This window comes from Oxyura jamaicensis, chromosome 23 (genome assembly GCF_011077185.1).
Source record: "Oxyura jamaicensis isolate SHBP4307 breed ruddy duck chromosome 23, BPBGC_Ojam_1.0, whole genome shotgun sequence".
Lineage (NCBI taxonomy): Eukaryota > Metazoa > Chordata > Aves > Anseriformes > Anatidae > Oxyura > Oxyura jamaicensis.
This window is the reverse complement of record NC_048915.1, coordinates 3,666,835-3,676,212: the sequence shown is the minus strand read 5'-3', so window position 1 is coordinate 3,676,212 and position 9,378 is coordinate 3,666,835. Positions and strand designations below refer to the sequence as shown.

Below are 9,378 nucleotides of genomic sequence, written 5' to 3'. Positions count from 1 at the left end.
CGCCGGGCACGCCCCCCGCGCCCCATTGGCCCGCCGCCGGCGCGCGCCGCTCGGCTATAGGCGGGGGGCCGGGCAGGGGGCGCGCCCCCCGCGGGCCCGGCTGCTATTGGTGGACAGGCGAGGGAGGCAGCAGGTGGGATTGGTGGGGGGCGGGGCCTGCGGGGGGGACCGCGGGAGGGCGGAGGGGAGGAGGGCGGGGATTGGAGGAGGGGCGTTCATTCATGCCGGGCGGCTCGCGGCCACGTGGGGCGGCGGGGGGCGACGGGCGCGGGGCTGGGGAGGGGCAGGGCGGGGCGGGGCGGGGCGGGAGGGGGCCGGGCAGGATGGGGCGGGGAGGTGCGGGGTGGTGCGGGGCGGGAGGGGACAGGACGGGACGGGATGGGACGGGACGGGACGGGATGGTGCGGGACGGTGCGGGACGTGGTGGGTTTGTGTGGGACGTGCGGTGCTTTGCGGGACGGGGCGGTGCGGTATGGTGCGGTACAGCACGGCATGGCACAGTGTGGTAAGGTACGGGGAGATACGGTGCGGTACAGCACAGCACTGCACGGTGCTGTATGGTCCTGTATGGCACAGCACGGTGCAATATAGCACGGTATGGCATGGTCCAGAATGGTACGGTACAGTGCAGTACAGCACAACATGGCACGGTGCAGTACGGTACGGCACGGTATGGCACAGCACCGCACTGTGTGGTGCTGTACGGTATGCCTGGTACGGAACCATCCTGTACGGTGCTGTACAGCACTGGTGCAGCACGTTACGGTACAGCACGGTACGGTACAGCATGGAGCCACACGGTACCAATGGCTTGACAAAGCCCAGCCCAGCATGCTGCAGAGCCTGCCTGATGCCCCAGCTCACATCCATGTCTATCAACTGCAGTGCCCCCACTCCCCCCCAGCCCCTTTTCCAGCTCCCAAGCTGGGAAGAGCTTCTCGTTCTGGAGGCACGTTGCTGCCCTCCACCTTGAAGCCTCATCCCGATGCACCAAGTGCCATTTGGCCCAGCACCGGCAGGTATCTGAGGCTGGGAGAACATCCCCGGCGCGGCTGCCTGCTGGTTAACGCCTGGATCACGGTGCCAAGGGCAGCCCCCAGGCCCTGGGCAGGTGGGGGCTCCTTCTGAAGCTCCTTCCCCATGCCATAAAGCACCGAGGGCCAAGGGGAGAGGATCTGAAACCATTTGGGTGTCACGGGAAATGTGGGGCTTGGGGAGGAGAAAGCAGCCTCAGAGGCAAGTCCCTGAGCCGGTTTGCGGGTTGGCACGGGATAAAGGGTGGAGGAGTTTGTGGGAAAAGACAAGGACAACAAGCAACGGACGTGTCTGGTGGTGCTGGGAGAGGGGCAAGGGACACCTTAATTAACCCAGCTCCAGACTTCGTTTGGGGCTCGAGGCCTGAAGTGAATCAGGATGGGCACCAGGAACATTAATCACTTCTGAAAATTAATCTCTTCGCCTCCGTGCTCCCATTTGTAACATGGGAGCAGAGACGGTGACCTTTGCCAAGGGCTTGGGCGAACAACGAACCTCTGGATCAATACGAGTACGAGCGCCACATGTCAATGGCCACGCGCTGACTCCCTGCTCCCCGCCGGGGGGACGCCCGGGCATGGTGGTCCCTGGGGCTGCCAGACCTGGCAGGCTCTGTTTTGTGCCATCCTTGCCAAACTGGACAAGTTTGGGTTTGAACGTGGGCATTTTTTAGCTGTGATGTGCGATCGGTTCCTTTTGCTGACCCCAGTACCTCCTTTCAGGTGTACAGCCCTGGGAAGAGGCAGGACCTTGCAGGACAGATGGCTTCCATAGATCACAGAGCACGTTTCACTAGGAAAATAATGCTCTTTTTTTTTTTTTTTTTTTTTTCATTTTTTCCCAAGGAATCCTTTGCAAATGCTGACTACGTCTGTAATGAATATAACCCTTTCTGATGATTCAGTGACATGCTGTAAAATATCATACTTGGATAAGCATTTTCTGTGTATTTTTTTCTGACCCAGACTCATATTCATGTCAGCTCTGCATGATGCAGTGCCGTAATATTCAAATTTTTGGTAGCCAATTGCTCTTGATATTTATATCCATTTTTAAGGGAATCACAATGAATAAATGTGCCCAGCTCTAACTTTATGCAAAATAAGCCGTGTGTAAATCAGTAAATCATTAGTAGGAATTAATCACTTCCAAAGGCTGAGGACTGGATCTCCTTTCAAACTCCTGTTTACGTGTTTCAGAACTCACCAGAGGAGAAAACACAACACGTGTGGTAACTTGGGTCCCCATCACAGCCCATTCAGGCAGTAATACTGGTTTGTGCCTGATCAAACGATCTTTTCAAACCAAGGTGTCGGGCACAGACTGTGCTCTGGGCTTGTTTTGCTGAATAAAAGTTGAATTTAGAGACTGGAAACAGTAAAGAACAGAGGAGGATGACAAAATCCCATTTAACGCTTCCCTCTGTAACTCCACCTCCAGAACCGAGAGCCAGGTGGCAAAGTCTCTCTTTCGTAAAACAACGGGAAGGAGGCAAAGGCACGGGGAAGATGTGACCCTAAGTCAGGCAGCAAGGGAGGGGGCGAGAGGTGGCCCCATAAACACCAACTTCCAGGGCTGGATCTGCCTCTCGGTGTGCCGTGTGGCCCCGTCCCCATGCTGCTGCGGAGGTAACACTGCCTGAAAGGCTCCGTCGGTATTTCAGGAGGTTGAAAGAGCCTGTGCTTTTTCATTATTACATTTATTATTTTTTTTTTTTTACAGAGCTTTTCCACAGCTGTATCATCCAGCAAATCCCTGCAGGAGGGCGTCCAAGTTTTCTAGCAAAAGGCAGCTCCTTCATTATGCCTTACCAGGAATATTGGCATGCAGTCCCTTCCCTCTTCAAGGAATAAACAACCCCATGGGCAATGTTCGATATTATTCATTCTCTGTGTGACTGTGACAGATCAGAAGGTGCCTACCTAATGCAGCTGGAGCTTTGCCGGGGGAGGATGGATTGGGGCGAGCTGGGCACGCGGGGAAGTGGTGCTGGGGGCGCTGGCGGCAGGACCCCATCCCCATCTGGATGCAGGTGATGAGGGTACTTGGGCTCGCTGCTGCTCGAGGATGCTCTGTGATGAGGGACCGTACCACAGCAGGACACCGCTGGGAGCCCATCCCCAGGGAGCCAGAGGAATTCTCCCCATGGGTTTTGTGCAGGAGGTGCTGGTTCCCCCTCCGCTCTCTTCCCAGTTTAGGTTCAGCTCCCGCGCGGTGCCAGCGGGATCTGCGAGGCTTGGCAGTGCAGGGCCAGTACGTGATAACTTAGTAAGTGATAACTTAGAAGTCAGTGGCTGAGACAACAGTGATTTTAATTACAAAACTAGTGAGGAAGGGAAACAGTGACTTGTGGAGAATGGTTGATGCAGACGTGCAAGGTCTGCTCACCACGGTGAGCATGAAGCATACGGTCCTGTAACCATCTGAAAAGTGTCCATAAAGAATTGTTCTCACAGGGCCAAGATGAATGCAAAAGATGCTGTTGTGATCTTTTATTGAATCAATGAAACTTAGATTAAGCAGTCACTAAATTCCTATTTACACAACAGACCTTAATGGCTCCAAAGGAAGCACTCAAATGTATTCGACAAATAATCCCTATTTATGAAAGCCCCGTAATATGCATTTACATAATCCCCACTTTAAAAAGCTGTATCAGCTCTAAAGTTCCTCAGCTCAGAGATATGCCCCGGGGGATTAGAAGCACCAACCAAAACAAAGGCAAGCAGAACGTAGGCACGCACACAGCCACACGAGCACCGAGATCCCAGCGGGGCACCGGGACGACGTCCCGGCCTCGTGCACACACCCGGGAGCGCACGCACGGCTCTGCAGGGGCCTCGGCGTGATTTTGGGCACGCACGGCGAGTCCCTTTCAGCTTCCCGAGCTGTTTTTTTTTTTTTTTCTTTTTTTTCCTCCCCAAATATCCCCTTGCTTAATCACGTGTGCCCGCTGCCCTAAAGAAACGGCTCAGCTGCATGAATGGCCTGGGAGGGCCGCGGCAGCTTTCGGAAGCGGTCGGCTTGGCATGGAGCCAGGGGGCCCCGGGTTTTATTCATCCTCGAGAGGACCGGACGCTTGCTAATATTCCCACGTGATGGATGGGGCATTTTGCTGTCGGAGGTGCTGTCCTTGAGATAAGAAGTATGACAGGGCAGAGATCCGCACCGAGCATGTTAATGCCGCTGGAGGGTTTGAATAAAGAAGAGCCGTGCCTCACTGTGGAAAACAAGCTGGCCATGAAATGCTGATTGTCCAAAAGAAGCGCGGGTTTGGGATATTGATTTGTTACCTCCTTTAATTTTAGTCTGATGAGCAGCCGTCCGTTGTTTAGGAGCGAAATGCCACGGGGGCTCATTTGACGAAACAGGAACGTCACAGTCCTGGTGGCTGGTGAAGTACAGACTGGGTTCAGTCGGGCTAAGAAAGGGAAAAACACAGAGCAGAATTCATTTCCAGCTTCAGAGAGAGATGCAAGAGATGCCAGTACATTAACCATGTGTGCGTGCCTTTTGTTTCAAACTCTGCCATTAGTATTTATAATAAAAATAAAACAGCAATATTGGGATTTACCTGCGGCGAATGCCAGCGTGCTGCTGATGGGGTTTTATCTGCAAAAACCTCGTCCCCTCCCAAAGCTCCCAGCTTGTCAGCCAGCTCCTAAGGTGCTGCAAGCCCCATGCCCAGAGCAGTTGCCCAGGTCACCCTCACCCATGCCTGGTCCTTCTCCAGTAGCCAAATGGGCTTCTCCTGGTTCGCCAGGGCAGGGCAGGTCCCGAGCTCCCCTTTCTCGTTCGGCAGGGGCCGTTCCTGCCCTCCTGGCCCCAAAGCCGCCTGCGCTCAGCCCTCGGGGAGCCTCCTGCAGGCAGTGGGCAGTTCAGTGCTTGGCCTCCCAGCTGAGTGTGGGGGTAACGGGAGAGCTCAGCACCGGACTGCAGGGCACCAAGCATTTCTCCTCCGAATAACACGAAAAGCTTGGGGATTCTGCTCGGCGGGTCCCGAGTGCCGTTCCACCTTAATAATGGAGCTTGTGAGCGAAGGTTTCCATTTAATGAGGCTCTTTGCAGTTTACATAAAACAACCACATGAATAAATACTCAGTTTAGAAAAGATAAGACCTGGGGATGAGTTTGGCGGGGGTTCAGCGCGGAGGATTATGCATACGGCAGATAAAGGTGCCTACAGTCGTGCCGTCACTTGATCTTGTCAATCTGAAACCACCTCCAACACGGAGAAGCAGCCCGTGCTCGCCGGCGCGTGACGGGTAACGGGAGCTGGGGAATGCCCACGCCTGGACCCAGCCGGCCCCAGGAGCTCTGGTGTCCCCGTGCCTCCCCGGCAGCCAGCCGTGAGCACGGCCACTGCAGCAACCTGCACAGAGCCTGCCAAGGGAGGAGAATCGCACGGGAACCGCTCACTTTCCACCTTCCAAACAGATTCAGCATCGGGCACGTGTATCCCTTTCGTCTTCCCTGCGCTGATTACCCGAACTCTGTGTTTCCACAGCTGGCCTTCCCGCAGCGACAGGCCACGCTTCCCAGGCCGGCTACCCAAACCGTGATGTTTTGAGAAATGCTCAGCTGCAGAAGAACGGGGAGGCAGATATTTTCTTTGTGGCGAGGCTGAGGTGTGAGGGTTGGGAGCTGAAGTGATGAAACCCTGCAATTTTGTTGTTACTACAAATTATGCCTTGTTTAAACCCTCCTCCTCAGGTTTTGATCTGTTGTACCGGTGCTAATCCATATATTTACGCTGTGCCAGTCTGGATTCAAAGCGGTATAAATTCAGCTCATTGCCAAGACCGTGAGCCCTCCCTCGCTGCTGCCGCCACTGTCACTCTGCCACCGTGTTGGCGTTCTCCGTGACTCATCACTGGCCCTGTTTTGGTAACTGAGGAGGTGGGCAAGGGTTCAGCAGGAAGGAAAGCATCCATTTTTAATGAAACTCAGTCCATGTGCCTCTGGAGAACAGCAGCTAGCCCTCAGACCACGCGTCGCTGCTTCCCCTGCCCGTGCCCCTCAGTAGCCAGGGGGGCCCTGCCTGGCTCCTCGCTGGGCTCCCCATCTCCAAAGCGAGGGAAATGGTGAGCGACTGAGGCAGGGGATCACACCCGGGGCAGCGTGGTGCTGAGCACAGGCTGTTTGGTAAGCAGGATTCACCAAGTTTCATTGCTCCATGCTTCTTTTGAAGCCAAGCTCAATGGCGAAAGCGCCGAACTTGGTCAGTTCCAAGGCTCATCCTCCAATAACTCACCCAGTCAACCTGCTTCGGTCCTCCCTTTGGCCTTTTCCTTACCCGTTTAAATTATTCTCTTAACCTCTACCTTCTTCAGTCCTGTAGAGAGCCCTAATGAGATTACCGGGGGTTGCACCACAGGACCAACATAACACAGCCAGACATGCAAGGTCTCACCTGGCAGACAATGCAAGGAGGTTTCTTAAGCAAGCAGAGTATCGAACTGAGTGGGAAGAGCAGGTGCTGCAAGAGACAAACCTTCCTAGCCATGATGCTGGACCAATTCACACTATTATGTTTGGAGAGGAGGATCTGAGGATGAGGAGCTCGCTGGGTGCTTTGGCAGGATGCTCTATCGGTGACTCACTGCTCTGCTGGAGCCGCACCAGCCCCTTGGCCAGACAAGCTCTGCTTTCATTAACTCTTTCCTGCAGGAGAAGCAGAAGCCAATTAATTACAACGTAGACTTTATTCCATTAAACTCCTCCAAGCTCCAGGGGAAGAGCCTTAAGACTCCACTCTGATCCTGTTGCCACTGACGCCAGTAAAAAGCTCTCCACAGACGTGGATGGGAGGAGGCGTTAATTCCACGTCTGTGTTCAGCCTGGAGCACGGCCACATTCGGTGCTGGTGCTGGGGGGGAGCCCTCCAAACGCAATCCCTCTGCCCCCAGCCCCGGGGAGATGTGTTGCCTGCGGAGCCACTGCTGCTGCTCCCAGCGACAAGGGGCCGAGCGGCCATCCTCCCCGCGGCCACACGCTGCTGTCACCAGCAAAACCCTCCTGGATCTTATCGTAAGCATTCCTCCTCCTGCTCCCCAAAAAGACAGAAATCAAAGCTCTCCACCTTCCAGTTTGAAGGGACGCAAATTAATTGGATTTTGAAAGAGGGATTACGAGATCCGCAATGACAGATCCCTGCTCGGTCCTGGCGCTCGCTGTTCTGTTCCCAGAAGAGAAATCTCCCCGAGCAGGGACTAAGTTCCAGCTCCACAAGGCTGCCTGTAAGCAGGCAAATCCGAGGCAAGAACTGTTCCTCAATCTCCCCTTCAGGAACTATTTGCTTCAAAGAAGTCAGAGAACTGAAAGCAGGCTGGCCGTGTCGTGCGGGCCTCTGCAGCTGACAGGGCAGGAGCAGATCCCGCTTGTTTCCAGAAACAGTGACATGCCATTAAATGGCATTTAACGAGGTCTGATGCCGCAATGCCATGCACCCTACAGTGCGCACACACCTGTTTTCTTAATTCCCAGGTAGATAACCCAGGTATTTGGTGCGGAGTAGGCACAGTGATACAAGCAGTGCGTTATTTGTACAGCATACAAAAAAAAAAGCAACAGTTCTTCTGGATATAGGACAGCCTGGTTCAAAGTCAAATTTCTCTTTGTTCCTCGTGTGTTGCAAGTAGCTCGCTGGCGAGGGCCCAGCACTCCTCAGACTGGTTACAGGACCGTCTCATCTGAGCTACGATCTGTGCCACAGCTTGTATTTCTTGTCTTTTGTTTAGCTGCACCGTGGGCCAACAAACTCCCACTGCAGTCAGCAGGCCCTCAGGACCTGGCCTTTCTCCTGAGTCACGGTGCGGCGATGTGTCACCTCCTCGCTGTGACTCCTGCTCCCAACACTTCTCGTCCCATTCCCGCTTATTGGGGTCACCGCTTCCCTGCGCCCCGCTGACTGCAGCCACGTCTGAGCTTCCCAGGGGAAGGGCAGCAGGGTGGGAAGGGGGAGAGCCCGCGGCAGATGGTGCTGTGGTCACTTAGGGACACAAAACCAGAGAAGAGTTCCCGTTAAGGTGCTGGTTAAAGGGCTCAGAATGGGGTACGGGAGTGAAGAAAAATAGGTTAGGCAGACATCACATTTCATCTTTATTCCTTTCTCTGTCAATCCCTTTCCTATTGTCTAGTAAATTCTCTTTCAGGGGACGGTGGTTTGGCAATTCAGAATTGCTTAAATCCCCCAGATGAATACGACCTCACACGGGGCTTGTTTAATATTCAGGGTCAGATTTTCAATGGCTTCAGTGTCTCAGCTCAGCTTCAGTTGTTTCTGCAAAGTTATAAGCTCACAGGAAAAAAAATATGCAAAAAAAAAAAGCCCCTGATTTATGCCCAATTGTAGTTTTGCCATTTGTAGGTGCTCGAAGAAGAGCAGGCCATCTTTGCACATGGCTTTTTGTGAGCAGATCTCTACATGAACAAAGAGAAAGTGCACACTTTGCCGACGTGTCTCAGTGGAGAAGATTCTTCCAGAGTGGAGTTGAAGCCTGCACAAACTCAGATGGCCCCTGCGCTCCCCACCTTCCCAGGCTGAAGCCTCCCACCTTCTTTGATGGAGTCCTGCAGCGTATCACAGGCCAGCTGTCCACAACCACACGATCACAAGCGCTGTTTCTACCCTTCAGCTGTTACAAACAGATGCTCCACGCTTCTGAAGAAAGAATGTGAGTGAAGGCTGCCCATTTCTTCTAGAAGTCCACGGCACCTCATACCTGTACCCAGCAGAGAAAACACAACTTACTTAGACTGGACAAAGTGTAAGGTTCATCGAAACTAATCAAGAAAAATACACACATTTAAATAACTGAAGGAGATCTTCAGTTGAAGAGCATTTTCTCTCTGTCCTCGTTTAATCCACATGATCATAAGTTATTATTTTGAATTCTTAATGCATCAGAATGGCAGAAGGTAACTTCGTAGGCAGCAGCACAAGACTGACGACAAGCTGGCAAGGTTGCAGCTGGCTGGTAAAAACCAAAACCTTTGGGATCTTTCTGGACAGAGGGCCCAGAGGCCAGTGACAGCAGCCATGGCCAGCGTTCCCTCCTGACTGCCCCACGGATGAGTGCAGCTCCAGGGGCGTACTGCGATGGGAGAGCCAGAAACGCAGCGCGAGGCTGGCCCCCCGCTGGGCTGCTGTTGGTGCGATGCAGACAAAGCCTCCAGGAAGAAACCAAGAGGAGACCCTCGCCCCTGGGAGGTGTTATAAAGGTTGGTGGGCACCGGTGGATCATGAATGTGCAGGGCTCTGCCTGTCAGCGAGGACGCAGGGTGCACCCTTCCTGCAAGCCAGCGCTTCCTGGCTGCTGCCAATCGCACACGTACAGGGCC

At 53.9% G+C, this 9,378-nt stretch overlaps 1 long non-coding RNA gene across 2 annotated transcripts; it reads right to left on the bottom strand.

The window, feature by feature from the left end:
• Positions 1 to 3,604: 3,604 nt before the first annotated feature.
• On the bottom strand, positions 3,605 to 8,739 carry LOC118177793. 2 transcript variants are annotated; one of them, XR_004755921.1, is made up of 4 exons: positions 7,168 to 8,739; positions 6,530 to 6,699; positions 4,329 to 4,456; positions 3,605 to 4,221 (listed from the first exon to the last, which is right to left on the bottom strand). It is a non-coding gene; the product is annotated as an uncharacterized LOC118177793 (long non-coding RNA). The 2 variants fall into 2 exon arrangements; XR_004755920.1 differs by having other exon boundaries at positions 3,605 to 4,456.
• Positions 8,740 to 9,378: the final 639 nt, after the last annotated feature.